Below are 19995 nucleotides of genomic sequence, written 5' to 3'. Positions count from 1 at the left end.
GGGTCTTATTCTGCACAAAATTCACACTTGCCTGTTTTGCACAGAAAACGGCATTTTCTGCACAGGAGACAGCATCTTCTGTATGGAAAATAATATTTCAATGCAGAAATATTAATTCCGGTGAAGAAAATGCTATTTTTCTATGGAGCTCACTCATGTGTGATTTTTACGTTGAATAAATCTCCATTATAAATTTTTCTGTGCAGAAAGCAGCACTTCTGAGTTTAAATATTATTTTCCATGCAGAAAATGCTGTTTCCTGTGCAGCATTTCTTTTTTCTGCACAAAACAGTCACATGCAAATTTTCTGCAGTGTAAGTCCCAAACTGTGAAGATTCTCATTAGTCCAGCATTCTTCTCATCTGGGTTTCTCAACCATTTTCCATTTTTAAAAAAATATTCGTTCCATCCTTCTTTTTTTATCCATTTGCATTTTAAAATATGCAAATTGTTTTGTGCAGACCTTATTTATGAAAAGCACCCTGGAATTCTGACAAATGCTTGAGGCAAAAAGCAGATTGTGTTGGTTAGTACGGAATTTCCATTTTAGTCAAGACACTCAAGTCTTAAAAATGTCTGTCCATTTGTAGGAAAAGAGTTCTACCAAGAGGAAGAGACTCCCTCCTCCCCATCTTTTTTCAGTACTTCATTGAATTTCAGACAGCTACTCTTCTTCAGAAAAGACCCTATGTGTGGATGTTTTAGATCAAATAAATAAGGAACATTCCAAAATTTGCACTTATATGCAGTGGAATCCATGAATTTAAAAACATCTTTAATACATTTTAAGATTTTCACTAAACAGTGTATACAGATATGAGGAGGGAAAACTTTCTTGACAGAGAAGGTATGCAACACGAAACAGTTTCTGTTCAAACTATTAAAGGTAATTTTAAAACCTTGAAACAATAATTGCTGTCTGTTTTTGTGGTAAAGCAAGAGGGAAGAAGGGTAACATCTTTTAAAGTCTGGATTATTGAAATATAGTTCAAAGATTTATTACCCTAACCCTCTCATTCCAAACATTCTGCTTTTATTTGGAACACTGTAAAGTTACAAAAAGCACCATCCTGCTCTACTTTGACAGAGAAATCTAACCCAATAAAGTGAAGGCTAGGTGCAGTCCAGGGATGCCTATTTTTCAAGTCCAGTTCAGTCATGGATTCAGAGAGCACTCTGTGTTAAATCAGGTTAGCTGTACCTAATTCTCAGTAGCATGTTAAACTTTCATTACCACTTTTATATTGTTTTGGCCTGGTACATGTTAGTAGGGGCTAGTGTTGCCTGAGTAAAATAAAGCAGTTTGACAGTACTTTAACTGCCATGGCTCAGTGCTATGGAATACTGGGATTTGTAGTTTTGCTGGATAGTTAGTCTTCATTGCCAGAGACCTCTGGTGCCACAACAAACTACAAATCCTAGGATTTTATAATATTGAGTAATGGCAGTTAAAGTGGTGTCAGATTGCTTTATTTCTGCAGTGCAGATGCAGCCCTAGATGGCTTTCCTCTGGTGCAGTGCTTTATGAAAGCTCAGAGAGCCTTGTGGACAAACGTGGCAGACTATAAACATTGTTCTAGTATGCTACAGACTAAGTTAGTTAGGAAGCATATTCAACAAATTATAAACTTAATTTAATTGATTCTAGATGGGAAAGTTGATTATATTTTGGGGCAGTCATATTAATCCTGCTTGCTAAATGAAGGTAATCCCGACCAAGGTCAAATTCACTTGCCAAGTGACCTCTTAGCAATGTGTTAATGTGATAGGTTCATCTTTTGATTAGAATCTAGTAAGTAGGCTATGGCTGCTGCTACACTGAAGAAATAAATTAGTTTGACACCAGTTTAACTTCCATGGCTCAATTCTGGGATTTGTAGTTTGGTGGTGCACAGAAATCTCTGAAAGGGTAGGCTAAATATCTCACAAAACTGCAAGTCCCAAAATTTCCTAGCATTGAGTCATGGCAGCTAAAGTGGTATCAAACTACTTTATTCCTGCTACAGAGCAGCAGTCCATGAAAATTAAAGATTCAATGTTTACAGGTGTAGGAGTCCCACTCCAAATGAAAGGGATTCTACAGACCAGTCAATTCTAGTACAGAGAATATAATAAGCTAACAGTAATCATCATCATCGTTATAATCAAATTCTGGATTTGTTAATGATTATATAGTTTAATACAATCTTTATTTACAATTTTTAAATTATCTAGTAATTTACCTCTGTGACCTCTATGACCTTATTGGTGTCATTGATGATTGAGACTTTTATGAATAGAATATTAGTTGTTATTTATCATTATGGGATTTTTTAAATTGTCTTATGAATTGTTTTATATATTTTGGCTGGAGCGCAGCTGGAGGACTGGAGCGCAGCTTTGGTGCAGCTTCTAGCCTCTTAAGATGCATGTGTCATTTTAACAGCATACCTCCAAAGTGACCCAAAGCAGCTTTATTTTGGCCTGTCTGTATGGGCCCGTAGTTATGTTAGACTTTTCTAACAATCAAGAGTCTTTCAGCTCCTTAAAGATTGACAAGCTTTATTAGGAATAAGCTTCAATGGACTGCAGTCTACTTCTTCAGATGGATGGAGCACAGCTTCTACTGGCAGATATTTCTACAAATGTTTTGTGTGTGTATGTGTTAGAGGAAATATGGAGAAACAGAAAGGCAAAAGATACCAGCAAGTGACAATCTTAACAGCAGACATTGATGAAGAGATGATGAAGACATCCTATCATAGGCAAGCAGATTAACAAATGTAGGGTAATGCATAGTATTTGACCAATTAGAGATTTACGTTGTTGTTGTTGTTGTTGTTGGGTGACTTCAATTCATTTCTGAATTATGGAGACCCCAAAGCAAACTTATCATGGGGTTTTCTAGGTGGAATTTATTCAGAGGGGGGTTGCCCTTGTTTCCTCTGAAGCTAAGAGTGTGTGACTTGTCCAAGATAGAGGATTTTCATCATGGCTAAGCAGGGATTTGAACTCTGGTCCCCCAGTGCCCTAATCTAACATTTAAACCACTACACCATGTTGGCTGTCCAAGTTAAAGTATAATACATACAATAGGCCTATAACCATTGAATCTAATTTTTTGAGCGGAGGGTTGTTGTTCTATGGAAGGTCTCTGTGCAATTGTGAATACTGGAAAAAAATCAGTATTCCCAATCGCTTGTTTAAGAGGAGGCTCTTCTCTCCAGAAAGCTTTTCACCATGTGAGAAATGCACCATGCCTTGAATTTGTGGAATTAACAGAGAGTCTGGACCATATTGAGATAAAGCCATTTGTGTATATACTGCTAATTACCAATAAATGATGATGAAGGGTTCACAGGATTATTTTATCCAAATTGAACTGTTTTCCAATAAGGACTGTCTAAAGTTTGTCCCACATATGAAGACCTTGATATCTACCACTTACTTTGTTCTACTGTAACCAATATCTACCTCCTCCTTTGTCACAACCTTGCAATTCCCCTCTTTTGATGTTTGATATACTTTATACTCTCACTCATACACCCTCTGTCTTCAAGTAAGATCTTCTTTAATTATCCTGTCATCCTTGATATAACTAAAACCTTGAAATGCAGAATATATCATAATCAGTCCTTTTTCATTGTCCCTAAGCCTAGTCATTCAGTATACTGCCTCTTAAATGTTTCCAAATTGTGTCAAATCAAAGCATCTGTTCTTTAAACACTGTCCTCTCATGTATATTACATTCTCAGATGAATTGCTAGTATCATCTTTAAGTGAAAACATACTTTGCTAGGAATTTCAGTTCATCGGTCAACGAACCAATCCTTACATGTAATGCAAATGGATATAATTTTCTCCTTCAGACGTAATAAATTTAAACTGGGGACACCAGACGACAAGTAAAGTAGTTGCATACAGCCGATTTTAAAAGACAGTATTATATCCTCCAACATTTTACAGATGAAAACCAGGACACATCTGGCCAAGTGACTTCACAGCCTGTTCAATATAGAAAAAAATTGTTAATGAGAGAAAGATAACTTAAGCTAGGAGAGGCTGCAGCAATTTGCTTTTGCCTGAGCCCATTGAGCTTCTCTTTCCTCTAACCCCTGCTCAGTTTATTTGAACTCTGTAGCAACTGAAGTAAATTTCAGACAAAGTGCAAAGTGAGAAGAGGATAAAGAAACTAGGATACAGTGGTACCCCGGGATACGAATTCACCGCGTTACAAAATTTCCGGGTTACGAAAAAGTTACATTGGAAAAAACTGTTCCGGGTTACGAAAGATTTTTCGGGTTACGAAATTAATTCGGCGCGAAATTCAAATCGGAAGCCGCGGCTAGCGGCTTTCCAGCGCCTTTTCGGGTTGCGAAATGTATCGGGTTACGAACGGCGGCGCGGAACGAATTAAATTCGTAACCCGAGGTAGCACTGTATTTAAGAAACTGCTGAAAAAGTTGGATAACAGAAGATTAATTGGTATTGTCCCTATTTAATTGGTACAACCAGAGGGTATGCAACATATGGACAACAAGTATTGGTAAGTTGGGCCAGTGCAGCCTGGATCTCAGGTTACATCTACACTGCAGAAGCAATCCCATTTGATACTACATAAACTGCCATGGCTCAAGACTATGGAATTTTGGGGATTGTAGTTTGTTGTAGCACCAGAGCTCTTTGACAGAGAAGGCACAATGTATCACAAAATTATAATTCCTAGAATTCTATAGCATTGAGTCATGGCAGTTCAAGTGGTTTCCAACTAGATTACTAGTGCAATACAAATGCATCCCTAGTCAGGAGGCTTATTCCATACCTTGCCAGCCTCACTGTCCAATCCTATACAGGTGTGTAGCAGTTCATAACATTACCAGAACCAGATGTATCTCACAGGGTTATGGGAGGCTAGAGTGAGATACCAAAAGAGAAAGGAAATGGGAGTGGGAGAAGACCATTGTTTTGCAGCATCTCTAAATTTTGGTGGTGTACCTCTTATCAGTAGCAGTGGTAAATGGGGGTCAGCGCAGGTGCTAAATTGTGGGGACTGATGTATGTTGCCCATACTTAACTACTGTAATAAATAGTGCCTTGTAACTTTTCTGAGCAGAGATGTGGCTTAAAAGTATGGAGTTTGTTGCACTGCCCTTTTCCACCCTTCCCTCCCAAGCTAGGTGCAGGATGAAAACTTTTAAACATGGATTTTATTGCACACCTCCATGCCCAGGCAGGAGGCATCCCATACCTGATCATGGCATCCCGTACCTGATCCGGACTTCTCCTGTACTTTGCAAAGAACGGGAAAATCTCATTCTTTGCAAATTATGGGAGAAGTCCAAATAGGGTATGGGATGCTATGATCAGGTACAGGATGCCTCCTGCCTGGGCACAGAGGCATGCAGTAAAATCCATGTTTAAAAGTTTTCATCCTGCACCTAGCTCGAGAGGGGAGGACAGAAAAGGGCAGTGCACTAAACTCCTATATTAGCTTCTTTGAATGCAATAGATATTATGCATCAAGAGACTTTTACTTAGTTTTTACGGATTCTGTGATTTTCAAATACATAAAGACACTCCATACACTCCAGTCATATAGTCAGTACCAGAAATCTAAAATTGCCTGTCTTGATCAGTATATGGAGATTTCAGTGGAATTCAAAGAGAATAAAAATCCAACAGATACAGAGTTCAAACTATATTTTCTTGAAACTGCCACTTAAATAAAATAGCCACAAACTAAATAATCATCAGAATCTAAGCAGCTAACAAAAGCGCTTTGCAATTATAGATGGTGGTTCCAGTGGTGGAACTTTGACAGTTGAACCACTGTGGTCTCATATGGTTCGTTGTGTATGTATGTCCTCCCTCTATATCCATGTATCCACCGCTATAATGAACACACACATACACACTTGCAAAATCAAAATTCTCCTATAATTAGGAGAAGCAGCTGCTGTGGTTCTGTTGATGTGCACCACAAGGATATGGCCTTACCTACACTTCTCATAAGGGTGGCATCTATATTTTATTATTTTGGGGTTTGAATTCTCTATTTTTCACAACATCCATGTCAGATGGAAACAGAAAAGTTGATTGATATCAGCTTTGCATGAGTTGGGTTTGGGTGTTTCCCCCACTATTTAACCATACCTGAAAAGCTGTCCCAGTCTGTGGCTTTAATCATCAGTTTTGTGAGGGCAGCTGAATTGTGTCAACTCCCACAAATGGTGCCTTATTTCCGGCAGATGTTCCAGTTGTGAGCCCCTAGCATTCCACCACAAAAACATTTTTATAAAATATTGTGTTCTTTCTAACCTATCGATGGAACTTCTGTCAACTTAGCTATTTTTTACAGAAGTTTCAAAATGATCTATGACTTTTGTTTACTAAATCTTCTCCATTTGTGGAATATCATAATGTCTCTTTGTTTTTAAAAAGTTTTAAAATATGGGGATATATTTTCTTCATACTTTATCATTAAGATTTGTTTGTTATTAAAAATTATTAAGGTACTTGAAAATTGCAGCTTCTGTACAGTGCTTCACACATTTATATGCCTGCAGCTCTAAGCCTATGGAATGGTGAAGGCCCAACACATGGTTCTAATGCTTAAACAAAGCAGGTTTGGTATTCTTAGCCATGCTAGTGAATGATAATCCTAGAGGCAAAGGAATCTTTCAAAAGATACATAGAACCTGTGGGAAGCATAATGGGGTAATAATCAGGGTTATCTTTCACATATTTGTGGTCTTTCTGAGGTATAAATGAGAATATATATTTTCCCAGCAAGAGCGGAGATTTTGATTTATTCAAGCCACCATTGACCAAAAATATTTTACAGTATAAGTTAAGGACAAGATACACTGTCCCTTTCCAGTTCCATGCACAGAAGCTAACCAGATTTGTAGCTGGCATACACAGTTCAGTCTTCCAAGTCTTCTTCAGAAGAGCTTCAGTATGACTTACTCTTTGTACATGCTCATTGTTTGCTATGGATCTATTGGACTTTGCAGAGATGCTTTGGCTGAAGAATCCATTTTGTTCTGGAAGGCACAATTTGAGTAGCTGCAGGGAACATAGTAAAAGTTCTGAGATGCTGCAGAGGTGGAGATACCTAGTATACAGAACACTATGATCCTCCTCACATGTAACCAGGAAAAAATCATGGAAATGCGTACCCCTGTCACCACCCAACCAACACTTGAAAAAGAATCCAGTCCTTCACCTGTCTACCAGCTCAGTGAAGTTAATCCCTAACCCAACGAACCCAGGTGGCTTTCATGTGAATAATTTTATCCAAAAGTGACATGCAAGTACAGCAGGAATTTCACAGCTGTTCACCAACGGTTCTGCCCTTTTCCTGTCTTGGTCAGATTGTAAAAGGTGTTTTATCACCTGGAAGAGTTCTGCTTGATGGCACTGAACAGATGCAATAATCTTTTGCTGTCATCACCACCACAGAAGAGGCCATCATGAGGCCTCTAATCTGAGAGTGGTGGAGTCTCCTTACTTTAAACAGAGACTGGATGGCCATCTGTCGGGGATGCTTTGATTGAGAATTCCTGCATGGCAAGGGGTTGGACTGGATGGCCCTTGTGGTCTCTTCCAACTCTATGATTCTATATTTGGTAAGAGTTGTCTCAGATTAGTCTTCCATTTGTGCCTTTGTGATCATCATCCTATTCAGTTCATCATTTCTGTTCTCTTAGAAAACCAAGGAGGCTGCCAAGCACTAAACAGTGGAAGAAGGAAATAAATCCCTTCTTGCCATGAAATGCTTTTAATGTTCATGTGTAAAAGTGATAGCACAGAACTTTCTGATACATAAAAACTAATTGTAGATTACTGATGACAGGAGGGTGGGATGGTGTCTTTGTACTGCAGTACATAAAACATACATTTGAAGACAGAATCCTTTCAGTTCAGCTGTAAAGCTGCCAAGGGATTGTGCATGCTCAAATTTGTAGCTATAACAAAGGGCAAATGATTGGCCTGACTAAAACATGCCATAAATAGCACACTAGCTCCAAAATGAATTCATGGAATCTAGTATAGTGCTGATGCAGGGAGAATGCTGCCTGTAGAATCATCTTCTATAGCTTTACAATGCCAAAACAGTGATAAAGGTTGGGGCATACATTAATTTTGGAATGTAGCAGCCCTTGAACAGATCCAAAAGCAAGCAAACAAAAACAAAACACAGAGATTAATAAAGTAGAGGCTCCATAAAGCAGACATAGATAGAGCCTTCATGCATTTGTCTAATTATCTTTTTAAGTTAGTCGTGCTAATAGCCATCAACACATCTAGTGGCGAATCTAAGAATAATGCTGACTTCAGAAATCCTTCATTTTCTCAGCAGTGAGAAAGAACATGTTAAAGTGTTTACTGCCAACTGAAGTCAAGAAAGATGAGTCACTCCATAGGTATCACCTGGCATAGATTCAGAAGAGAGCTCTCACAGAGAGGGATAACAATCATTCAGTCCACTAGATGCTGTTAGACTACAATTCCCAGCATTCCTTACCACTGGCTATGCCAACTAGCGCTGGTGAGCCTTGTAATCCAACATCTGGAGGGCCGCATGATTTCCACTCCACTAGAAGGTAAGAAACTCTGTTTACTAATGTATGTAGAATTGCTTACAGTAGTTGCTTTGGGTACCAGTCAGAAAGAATAACTTAGGAGCCATTCACACTATGTTATAAACCGGTTTGTAAACCAGCTTAAAAGGGGGTCGTTCACACTTGTACTGGTTTTTCCTGACCCGAATTCTCAAGGGGGGCAGGCACAAGTCTCCCTTAACCCATTTTTTCCAAGATCAAGTTTTTCCCATCTCTTTCCCAAAACACCAGGGTTTATCAGGGTGCTGCCATTGGGAACTTGCTCCAGATACTATTCATGGCATCTTGGAGGGAGGAGTTAATGCGCAGGGGGAAGATCATTTCCACCCCTTTGCTTTCTCATTGACAGCCAAGTGTTAGTGTTTTTCCCTCTTGGCACTCATTTGCGAGAGTGAAAAAAGCAGCTCCATAAATGCAGTGGATTCAAACTTCTTGCACTTTGGAAAGTGGTCTCTTTAAAGTGCAGCCTGGCTTTTTTCCTTTTCTGCCCATCAGTTCCCCTTATCTGCACCAGTGTCTGATTCCCATCCTGGAGTGCACCAAAGCCAGGGAGGGGGTTCTCCTGGGAACATCATTAGATGGTGTTTTTTTTTTAAAAAAAATACAATTTGACAGCTTATGCACATATTTGCTATTGCATGGCCACAGTAGACTGCACCTTTGAATACTTGCGTCATCATTATGACAAAGGTGTGCATAATTTGCTTGACATTTAAAAAATGGGGCTGTAAGGGGTCATTTTCCCCTCTTTCCCAAGAAAGAAAACCACAACAGACTCTGCTTCCAAGTTGCTTCAAACTAAAGTTCTTGCAAACATATGCTGAGAGTTTATATTATTATCTTATTATATGGCTGAGAGAGTGTGACTCCCCCCAAAGCTCTCCTAATCGAGGGTTTCTTGCTAAAGATTGTTTTGAGGGGCTTGCCATTGCCATCCTCCAAGGCTGACGGGAGGGGGAGGGTTTGACCAAACAGTGCGACATACATGTACATCATTTGATTGACAGTGTAAAAACTCACCAAGAACGAGTGAAATGGCAGCTCCATTTTAAATCGATACAAATGGTAATGTGAGTTCTTAAACCACCATTTCCTGTGACAACCGAATCAGAAATCTATGGTTTAAATATTCCCTTTAAATATAATTCTAATTTTTCAAGAGTCCTTAAATCACAGTTTCGTATTATAAAGCAAAAGTTGAATAAATTGGGTTTTTTTAGTCCAGCTGTCAGAAGCCTCCAGCCAGTATAGGATTTTGGGAACTGTAGTCCAAAGAGTAACTATCCAACTCTTGCTTTACAATGACAATGGTGGTTTGACGAACAAGAAAGCCTTCTTTGAAGCTGGTTCTATAAGACAAAGAGGGAATGTTTGAAGTTATTGCTCATTCCTGTCTGAGAAACCATTATTTGGGAATACAGTGCCCCCGCGTCATATGCGGGCACGGCATACGTGGCTTCCAGCATATGCTGGAAACCGCGCCAGAAAGACATCTCCCGTGCCCTGAAAGAAGCAATGGGGTGTGTGCCGGGCACGGCTGCGGGAACAAGCCCCATTAGTTTTAATGGGACTGGAATTTACACGTTTTTCCCCTATGCGGCGGGGTCCAGAACAGATCCCCCGCGTAAGGGAAGGGCCAACTGTATTACACCTGAACCCAGCCACCACCTGAGTCTTTGTTTCATATTTTCAGGAAGGATTATGAGATCTTATATGGGACGTTATTATAGGGAATGTCTTCCCCTGTATGATCCATTCCCTAGTATGTTATGATTATTAGATAAAGCCTGTTGCAGATATATTTATCTTCTGTGATTTACTGCTTCAGAACAAAGGAATTATTGTACAGGATCAGAACAAAGGCCTATCTAGTCCAGTGATCTGTCCCCACTGTGTCCAACCACTGCTTGTAGGGTGGGCACAGGTTCAGCTTTTGCCTAGAATGTCCTACCTTCTGATGTATTTGTGATAAAAATAAAAGGAACATCTTTTTCAGACCTTCTATTAGAGTATTACCTCCTTCTAGCTGAGCCGATAAGACATCAGGGAAGGTGTTAAGTGGTAAAAGCAAATGTGACCAGGAGTCAACTTCTTGTGTACATGTTCTACATACTTTAATGCTTGCTTCTTAGTGATATTTTTTAAAAAAGAAATCTAACTAAAAAAAACACATGTACTCTTACTAATAAAAACTTTCCCCCAAACTTGTATGTAAGCAAGAAAAGAAAGCTACTCTTTTACTGAGAGCCATCCAAATTAGAATTTAACATAGAATGCCTCTTTGTCAAAAATTTGTAAATATTTGTACAAATGGCAAAACATGGTAATCTGCTCTGTTGTCCTGCATGTATATAGATTAAATACATTTAAAACTGTTAATCTTTCTCTCTTTGATGCAACCTCAGGGTTCCCAGAGCTACTTACAGTTGGAAGAAGGACTAGTAAAGCCATGGAGGACCAACCAGAGACAAACTGAAGGCTTCTGGAATGTAAAAAGGATGAAACAACCTGATCGAGGAAAGAGTGGACATAGCAGATCAATAAGTTACCAGTCACAGTCTTCCCCACTATGGTGAGCCAAACTGTATTTTTTACTTAAACCAATTAAGTTGAATACTGTCTGTGCCTGCATATATTGTTTAAATTTGTAAATGCAATTTTATACTACAGCCAATGTAGTGTAAGGGTTTGAGCATTGGACTGGAGATCAGGTTTCAAATTCCAGCTCAGCCATGTAAACTCATTCAGCCTCAGAAAATGGCAATGGAAAACCCCCTCTGAAGAAACTTGCCAAGAAAACCCCATGTAACCCTGATGTAAATAGGGTTGCCATAAGTGAGGACCTCCAAACCGGGACAAATGTAGGACAAATGTAGGGCAACATTTTCAAATGTAGGACACATTTTATAACAATGGAGGACGTGCAAAAAATTGAGTTTTTTTTTAAAATGTTAATATAAATGCATGTTTTTAGGCATGATCAAAATGGAGGACATTTAGGCATTATTCTTAGACAGATGGCAGAAATGTACTTGCCCTCGGGTTCAACTGTACATCTCAGAAGTGTGTACTTGGGCAAGGGACTGTAGTTTTTCCTCAGGGCGCATGAGTTTGTAAAAATCACAGCAAGTTACATTGGCCGTGCCTCAGAGGCTTGTTGATATCATCATCATCATCATCATCATCATCACTATAATTGGCCAAGAAAGGCAGACTTGTTAGCATTCAAAGCACCATAAATACACAAAAAATGCACTTGCATATATTTAATAATAAAAAATAATGAAAAAATAAATAAAAAACAAGGCAGGGTGTATATATTTGATAATAAAAATTAATGTAATAAAATAAAAAACAAGCAATAATAAAAATTAATAAAATAAAACAAAAACAAGCAATAATAAAAATTAATAAAATAAAACAAAAACAAGCAATAATAAAATTAATGAAATAAAATAAAACAAGCAATAATAAAAATTAATGAAATGAAATAAAAACAAGCAATAATAAAAATTAATAAAATGAAATAAAACAAGCAATAATAAAAATTAATGAAATAAAATAAAAACAAGCAATAATAAAATTAATGAAATAAAATAAAACAAGCAATAATAAAAATTAATAAAATAAAATAAAAACAAGCAATAATAAAAATTAATAAAATAAAATAAAAACAAGCAATAATAAAAATTAATAAAATAAAATAAAACAAGCAATAATAAAAATTAATAAAATAAAATAAAACAAGCAATAATAAAAATTAATAAAATAAAAAATAAAAACAAGCAATAATAAAAATTAATAAAATAAAAAATAAAAAGCAATAATAAAAATTAATAAAATTAAATAAAAACAAGCAATAATAAAAATTAATAAAATTAAATAAAAACAAGCAATAATAAAAATTAATAAAATTAAATTAAAACAAGCAATAATAAAAATTAATAAAATTAAATAAAAACAAGCAAAAAATAATTTAAAACCCCCAAAATACCAAGGCAGACCTAATGGCCACTGACTCAGCTTTCCTCTTCTTCCTCCTCCTCCTTCTGTGGCCCAATTCTGCCCTGGCCTTCAGGCACCCTTCCTCCAGCTCCTTCCTCCTCCTCCTCCTCTCCCCCCTCCTCCTCCTTAGGATGCCTGGCGCGGGAGGAAGGGAAGCGGGGCAAGCGCGCGCGCGGAGGGAATGGGGAAGGCGCGCGCACAGAGGGAATGGGGAAGGCGCGCGCGCGGAGGGAATGGGGAAGGCGCGCGTGCGGAGGGAATGGGGAAGGCGCGCGCGCTGCCACTGGCCCCTACTGAGGCCTGGGCAGCGCATAAGCCCTCCCAGTGGGGGCGCGGTGGCAGCGGCGCTTCTGCTGCCGGCCCGCCAAGGAAGAGGAGGAAGGCGGAGCCGGAGGAGGAGGAGGAGGTGGGTCGGCGCCGCAGCAGCCGCATTAGCGGCAGTGGCAATGGCCGGAGCGGACCCCCCAAACCGGGAACAAGGCACGGGTGGGGGCCCAAACCGGACCGTGACCGGGAGGGGCCCCCCGAAACCGTGAATGGCACGGGGGCCGCCGGGTTATGGCAACCCTAGATGTAAAACTAAAAAAAATGTAGATTGGAGTACTTGACATGCACATACACACATGCATCACCCCAAGAAAGTCCCCAATCCCCACTTATTGGGCAGCAGCAGCTGTGATTGATGTGGGTCTGTTGCTGTCACTTGAGAAGTTGGTTGGTGTCTCGGGCCCCCATGCAATGATCTCTGGCATGAGGGGGAATTAGGACAGGGGTCTTGCTTCTGTCTGTTGGACCAGAGATTTATCATGGGAGGGGGTGGGAACAGCAGTCAGCTGCTTCCCAAGTGACAGGGGAACAGGTTCCCTTATCGATTGCAGTGGCTGCTTCCCAGTAAATGGAGACTGGGAGGATGAGATTCACTGCGTAGTACTCTAACTACGGTGCTCCCATAAAAGATTCTGGTCTGTTAACCCCTAAAGTTTCACCCCAATACCAGAATTCTGTTGGTGCACTACAATGAAATAACTATGCCAGGGTAGGTATAGTGCCAGGATGAAAAAGGCCATGAGTCATGAAAGAAGTAAGGCATTGGTGAAACAGGCTGCATGGAGCTAACAAATTTTGGGTCCTTTCACTACTGTACACAGTTATAGTGCTATGATTCCACTTTAACTGCTGGGATTCCATCCTGGAGAAACCTACTATTTGCAATTTAGAGATGGGTCTTTAGTTTTTCAGACAGAGAGCTCTTTTGTGTCACCAAACTACAAACCCCAGGATTCCAAAGTGGAATCATAGAGCTATAATCGCGTAGTGTGAAAGGGCCTTTGCCTTCCCTTGCCGTTGCTGTGCCAGCCTGGAAAAAGTGTGAGCACTGCTGTAGTGAACCAGCAGGATTCCAGTTTTACTTATTATGTTACTTTTTGAAATGGAATTTAGTTTCATCCTTCCAATCCCGCCCCTCCCCAGTAACTAGATTCAAGTAGCTGGCTCTGTGTAAATCCACTCAGGGCACTGCTGAGTGCCACTAGTGTGAGTAAGCAGACAGGCAGTATGCACACCAACTAGGGAGCCATAGTATGTTTAAATCAATTAGGAGGGTCTAGCAAAGGGCATTTCACTCTTTGCACCTAGTAACTGGGAGTTCAGTTTGCAAAAAAAGCTCAACCCTCATACCCTCCAACATGTCACAGATGAGAACAGGGGCATGTCTGGCCAAGCAACATCACTGTGTGGTCAAAATGGAAAAAATTAATAACACAAGAGCTAGGGGAGGATAGAGTAGTTTGCCTTTTTTTAACCCTACAATCCTGTACAATCCACCCCAAACACTGAGGTCCTCTGGAGGGCAGTTGCTACAGCTTGCAAGAACCTGACTGGTAGCCGTTACCCAGAAGACTTTCTCATCAGCTGCCCCAAGACTGTGGAATGACCTGCCAGAAGAGATCCAACAGCTAAACCAGTTGTCGGAATATAAAACACATTTGAAGACCTATCTCTTCTGGCAGGCCTATCCAGGCAGTTTTAAATCATGAATTTTAAACCTGAATTTTATATTTAATTATTATCCTATGTATTGTGATATAAATAATGTGTAGAGATGCAGCTTAATATGTGTACTTTATGTAAGGATTGTGTTTTTACTATGGCCTGGAACAGACGGGCCGAATATACGAACCGCACTGTCCCTAACCCTAACATGGCACAGCGGCAGAGTAATGGCGGCATCCCGTCCATATGGGTGCCACCATTTTGATGTAAGTGATGCGCAGTATCCGCACATTGCCATGCGTTGTTTACATCACAAGTGACGTCACTCCAGCGCCACAAAAAGAACCCGGAAACACTGGGTTATTTTTACTCCAGAGGGATGGCGCGTGATTTGGGGGCTGCACCATCTCTCCAGAGTTAAAACGGGCGAATGCAGACTGCTGTTTCATGGCAGTCTGTACTGCCCCGATGTTGTAACCCGCCTTGACCCATGAGGAGAGGTGGGTAAGAAATAATAATAATAATAACTAGGATGAGCAAGATTCTGTTCCTTCTCTCTTTTCTCCTTTGCTGAGTTACATGGGTGTGAAATACTTTTGCATTTTGAATTCATTTAGCAGCATTTGAAGTAAGCTAAGGACAAAGAAGGAATGTGGGAGGAGAAGAGAAAAACTGGGGCATTTTAATAGCATCTGAAAATACAGGATGAGAGAAGGTTAATTGGGATTGTCCATGCTAAACCAGGACAATTGGAGCATCTGAAACATTAGTTGGGCCACCAAGGAACCTAAAGGTGAATTGAACTGTAATGATTTAGAAACACAACTCTTCTTCCTTTCACCCATAACTCTCCAACTTTCATTTGTCTCCTCAGCCTTCTTTGCAGGCTGTGTAAAGCACAAGCTGGCACTGCTGATAGTCTGTAAAGGAAAATTTACACCAGAGTGAGTTTAGATGTTGTTGCACAATAGCAGCAAAAAGAAGAAAAACAAAACAGGAACATATGGAACAATTAAAGAGAGCGAGAGAGAGGCAGAGATCTGCCTTGTTCTTTATGGCCAGGCTCCTGGAGTAGGGAATGCAGAGCAGCCATTCTCTAAGTGGCTTGTTTTAGTACATTATGTTCTGCCTGTACAAGACTCCAAGCAAAGTACATGGAAATTAGAAGATAATAGAACATTGTCCAGGAAAGTGATCGCACCAGATGAGACAATCAGAAAACATTCTCTGAGAACTCAGTTTTCCATGGCAAATCAATGTTTTGTTTATGCAGCCAATGCCAAGTAAATATAATACACAGCTACATGTGGCTACAGACTCAGCTTTATTGCTTGTCACAATTGCTTTTCCCCAGTCTCCTCCCTAGAATGGAAATAAGAGGGGAAAATACCTACAGATTAAAGACCTTATCACATGATTGCCAGCATACCACAATTATAGCAAAAAACAACAACACTACTACTATTAATAACAATACCAATGTGAAACAAAAAATAGATAGGTGTACTACGCAAAATCATAAACATGTGGATGAGGTGGGCAGATCATGAGCCATATTGAGAATATGTGTGATTTCAATCAGAAAAGCAAAGTGGCAACAGCAAAAAGTGTTGAAACTGTGCAGTTGCACAATTGTGGCCATAAATAAATAAATAAAGAGTGTGCATGTGCTACACAAGGAGCAAGACAGGGTCAGTGAGGCAGTGTGGAAGACTGATTGTGGAAATGTGCATCACCTTAGTGGTATAAGCTATCGCAGAGATGTTGTGATAGTGATTGGTCCCATATCAATATGTTTCCATTTGCTTAAACAATGTGATTGCTGCAAGGCAACAGGCTGGTGTAATAAACCCTAGGATAAAATGGTTGACATTAATTCACCATCTTATTGTATTGCTAGGTCAAGAGCTTGTTTCCCAACAACATATAAGGATGTTAAATTCATAGTGTGTGTGCGTGTGTGCGTGTGTGCATGTTAAACATTCTTTCTCTTGAAGCTAATGCATCCATGCAACCATGATCTACCCAGGATCTATATTTGGAAACAAGCTTGCAGACGTATCCCTAGAAAAAAATGTGTGAATCAATCAGCCCTCCAGATATGTCTGGCCTGCAGTTCCCAGCATTCCTCACTGTTGCCTGTGGTGACTAAGGCTGCTGGTAATTATGGTGTGTCTTCAAGTCGTTTCCGAATTAAGATGACCTCAAGGCAAGGCTATTGTAGGGTTTTGTTGGCAAGGTTTGTTCAGAAGGGGTTTGTCATTGCCTTCCTCTGAGGCTGAGAGAGTGTGGCTTGCTAAAGGTCACCCAGTGTGTTTCCATGGCTGCATGGATATTTGAACCCTAGTCTCCAAGAGTCCTTGTCCAACACTCAAACCACTACACCATATTGGCTTTCCATTGGACTACTGGGAATTGCAGTCTAACCATATATGAAGGGCTGCACAAGTCCCCCTCCATCCTAAATATAGAATTGCATGCATTGGGGCTGTGGGTACATAGGTTTTGAAATTAAAGTGCATTTCCACCAATGGTCTACTTGGAAAAATAGGTGTGGGACTGTGATAAAAGATTTGACTTCCCTCTTCTTCACAGATGATAGGCACTATTTAAAATAAGAATGGGAATGTATGGCCTTCCCACTGTTGGGCTGCAACTCTCATTATCTCCCACCAGTAGTTATTCTGCCAGGGCTGATGGGAGTTGCAATACTACATTTAGAGTCTAGGGTTCCATGTTCCACCATTGGCCATTGGAAGGTAAAGATAGGCTTAATGCAGATGTTTCATTACTGAGGCATCTATCTCTGAGCAAATCCCATTTAGGATTTTTAGTAGCATGCAAACATCTTAGTTTAATATTGTTTTACAATCTTGTGTATTTCAGTTATATGCATTTGTAAGTTTGTTTTATATAGTATTGAAGTGACTTTTACATTTCCATCTGGATAACTGGTTTTACAATTGTATTACAGTACATACTTTTATATTTATATTACTCCTTCCTTCACAAATGTGTGGGTATGTGCAGATATTTTAGCTTGCATGTCTTTTGGCAAGTCTTGGCATTTTATTGCTGTTTTACTTGTAAAGCACCATGTACACCGTTAATGCTCTAAAAGAGGAAGAGGAAGGGGAAGAAGGGAAATACATATTTCTCTGTAATATCAGTACCAATCTGTATTTAGCCCTATTTGGGTGTTGTCTCCTTACACAACTAACAATTGCACATGGAGGAAAGTGGAGTCATCCCTGCTGGACTTGCCTCCGCCATCTTGGCTCCTTGCCCTTGTATGGCTGTGTTTGGAAGGCAGGTATCTGTAGAAGGGAGACTAAAGCCCGGTACAGACGAGCAGGAAGGGATGGCGAGACGCTGCCCCTTTCTGCCTGGGATTGTTGCCATGGCAACTGCATGGGCATGGCAACGATCCACTCCAAAAAGGAACTGTGAAATGCAGCTCCTTTCCACACCATTGCCAAAGCAAAATTAGGGCCCTGGAGTGGCACAGTGATGTCTCTTGTGCACCACTCCATTTGGACTCAGCACACAAGGCATGTCATCGGTGTGCACACTGTCTGAATGCGTGTGTGCCCAAAATGGCGCCGGGACAGCGTGGAACCTGTGGACACTCTGCTCTCCTGACCCCTAATTTCGGCCCCAAGCTGCCACAAAGCACAGTCTGTGCCAGGCCTAAGTATGTAAACTCTCCCCACATGATATACAGGGTCCCATGTCACACACTAGAGTAGGCTCCGCTTTTCAAACATACCTCATGCAACGATTGATAGGACGGGGCTATGATCATGGAGGTTTGCTATCTTTAGGAACAGGAAATTGCCCTCTCAAATTATGCCCCCAGCTCACAGTGCATTAATACCCAAGTCCAGCCAAATTATTTTGACAACAATGGCCTAAATCCAATTTCTATTCCCAGCTAGAGTAGATCCAGTGATTCAGCTGATGATTCAAGGGCTTCTTTGATGCAACAAGTCCACTTTAACTGGGACTATTAACTGGATAATTTCCCCTTCACAGGCCATAACAACACAAGAGCAGATTAAATTATTAAGAATAATTACGAATTTTGTCTCTTTTCGTGCCAGGTCAGCTGCTTGACATAAGACACCTCAATCCACTTAAGTATAGGTCCAGCTCTGCTGAGGTCAACAAGATACTGTCAGAGTCCTTTTGATGCACCTCACCTGTTTTTGAGAAAGGAAGAATCTGGATAATTTTTGGAGTCCTCCATTTGTTCCTATGCAGATCCAGGTAATGATTTACATTAGGACAGGAAACTTTGGATTCTGTAGATATTTGGGGGCCACAACTGTCTCACCCTCTTACCATTGACCATACTGGATGGGAGTCATGAGTGCTGTAGAGCAAAACTTCTCAAAGGTCAGAATTTCCCCACATTGGCTACACAGTACGCATGAATGTAAAGCTATTCGTGTAATAGGCAATACATTAAAAGCAAGATATTGGAACAGGACAAGCCTCATGTCATTCTTAGGAGACGTATAGCAACAATCAGAGGTTCAAGAAGGGATAGAGACAACTGCTTTCATCACTCCCAGCTCCCTGTTAGCTTGGATCCAGAAATAAGAAGAGGTCATTTCTTATCACTGAGTTGGGGAACAGATACTGAACACTGCCTCCATCAGTCCCTTCCAGCTTGCAAAACCAATAAACAGGGATTATCAGAAGTGAAGGCCAACCTGATCAGGAAGGCCACACATTCTCTACCCTGACATAGCACAAAGTAGTAATTCCTGGAAGCAATTTCAGGTTCATTGAATGCCTTAGCTGATCAGTTGCCAGGTAACCAAAAGGATGTCTGAGTAACAAGGGACAAACTGTGACATCCTGTTAGTGACATATGCAGGTGTAAATCCACCCTATGCCTGAGTATGTCTCTTTTTGTTTGGCCATTGTGTTGGTTGGTATTCTATTCCACTCTTCTCAACAACCAAAGCTCCCCTCAACTCAGCAATCAGCTGTTATAGCCCCCCCCCCCTTTGCCATTCCTTGGTTAGTAAAGAGTGGGGTTGACTGAAGGACTGTTGGCCTGTTTCCCTGTAGCCAGACACGTAAAGATTACACAGAAGATCCCAGTGGATCTCAGTGCATGTTGTAATCATTTTGGACAATGACTCTGGAGACCAGAATTCAAATCTTGGCTCAGCTATGTAAACCCACTGGGTGACCTTGGGCAAGTCACACATTCTCATCCTCAGATGAAGACAAACCTCCTCTAAACAAATCTTGCTAAGAAAACCCCATGATCTGCCACAAATCAGAAATAACACACAATACATCTTTTGAGAGCTAGTATGGTGTAGCGGTTTGTGTTGGGCCAGGACTCTGGACACCAGGATTTGTTTCCTAGCTC

The 19995-nt window shown here is 40.4% G+C and overlaps 1 long non-coding RNA gene across 1 annotated transcript; it reads left to right on the top strand.

Annotated features, from left to right (window-relative positions):
• Window positions 1–8513: 8513 nt before the first annotated feature.
• On the top strand, window positions 8514–18867 carry LOC149323702 (uncharacterized). Its single transcript, XR_016277391.1, has 3 exons — window positions 8514–8588; window positions 11012–11178; window positions 18707–18867. It is a non-coding gene; the product is annotated as an uncharacterized LOC149323702 (long non-coding RNA).
• Window positions 18868–19995: the final 1128 nt, after the last annotated feature.

The sequence above is a fragment of the Sceloporus occidentalis genome, unplaced genomic scaffold (genome assembly GCF_023333645.1).
Source record: "Sceloporus occidentalis isolate IW3139 unplaced genomic scaffold, rSceOcc1.0.p SCAF_1, whole genome shotgun sequence".
NCBI classification, from domain to species: Eukaryota; Metazoa; Chordata; class Lepidosauria; order Squamata; family Phrynosomatidae; genus Sceloporus; species Sceloporus occidentalis.
This window is presented reverse-complemented; position numbering and strand designations above follow the sequence as displayed.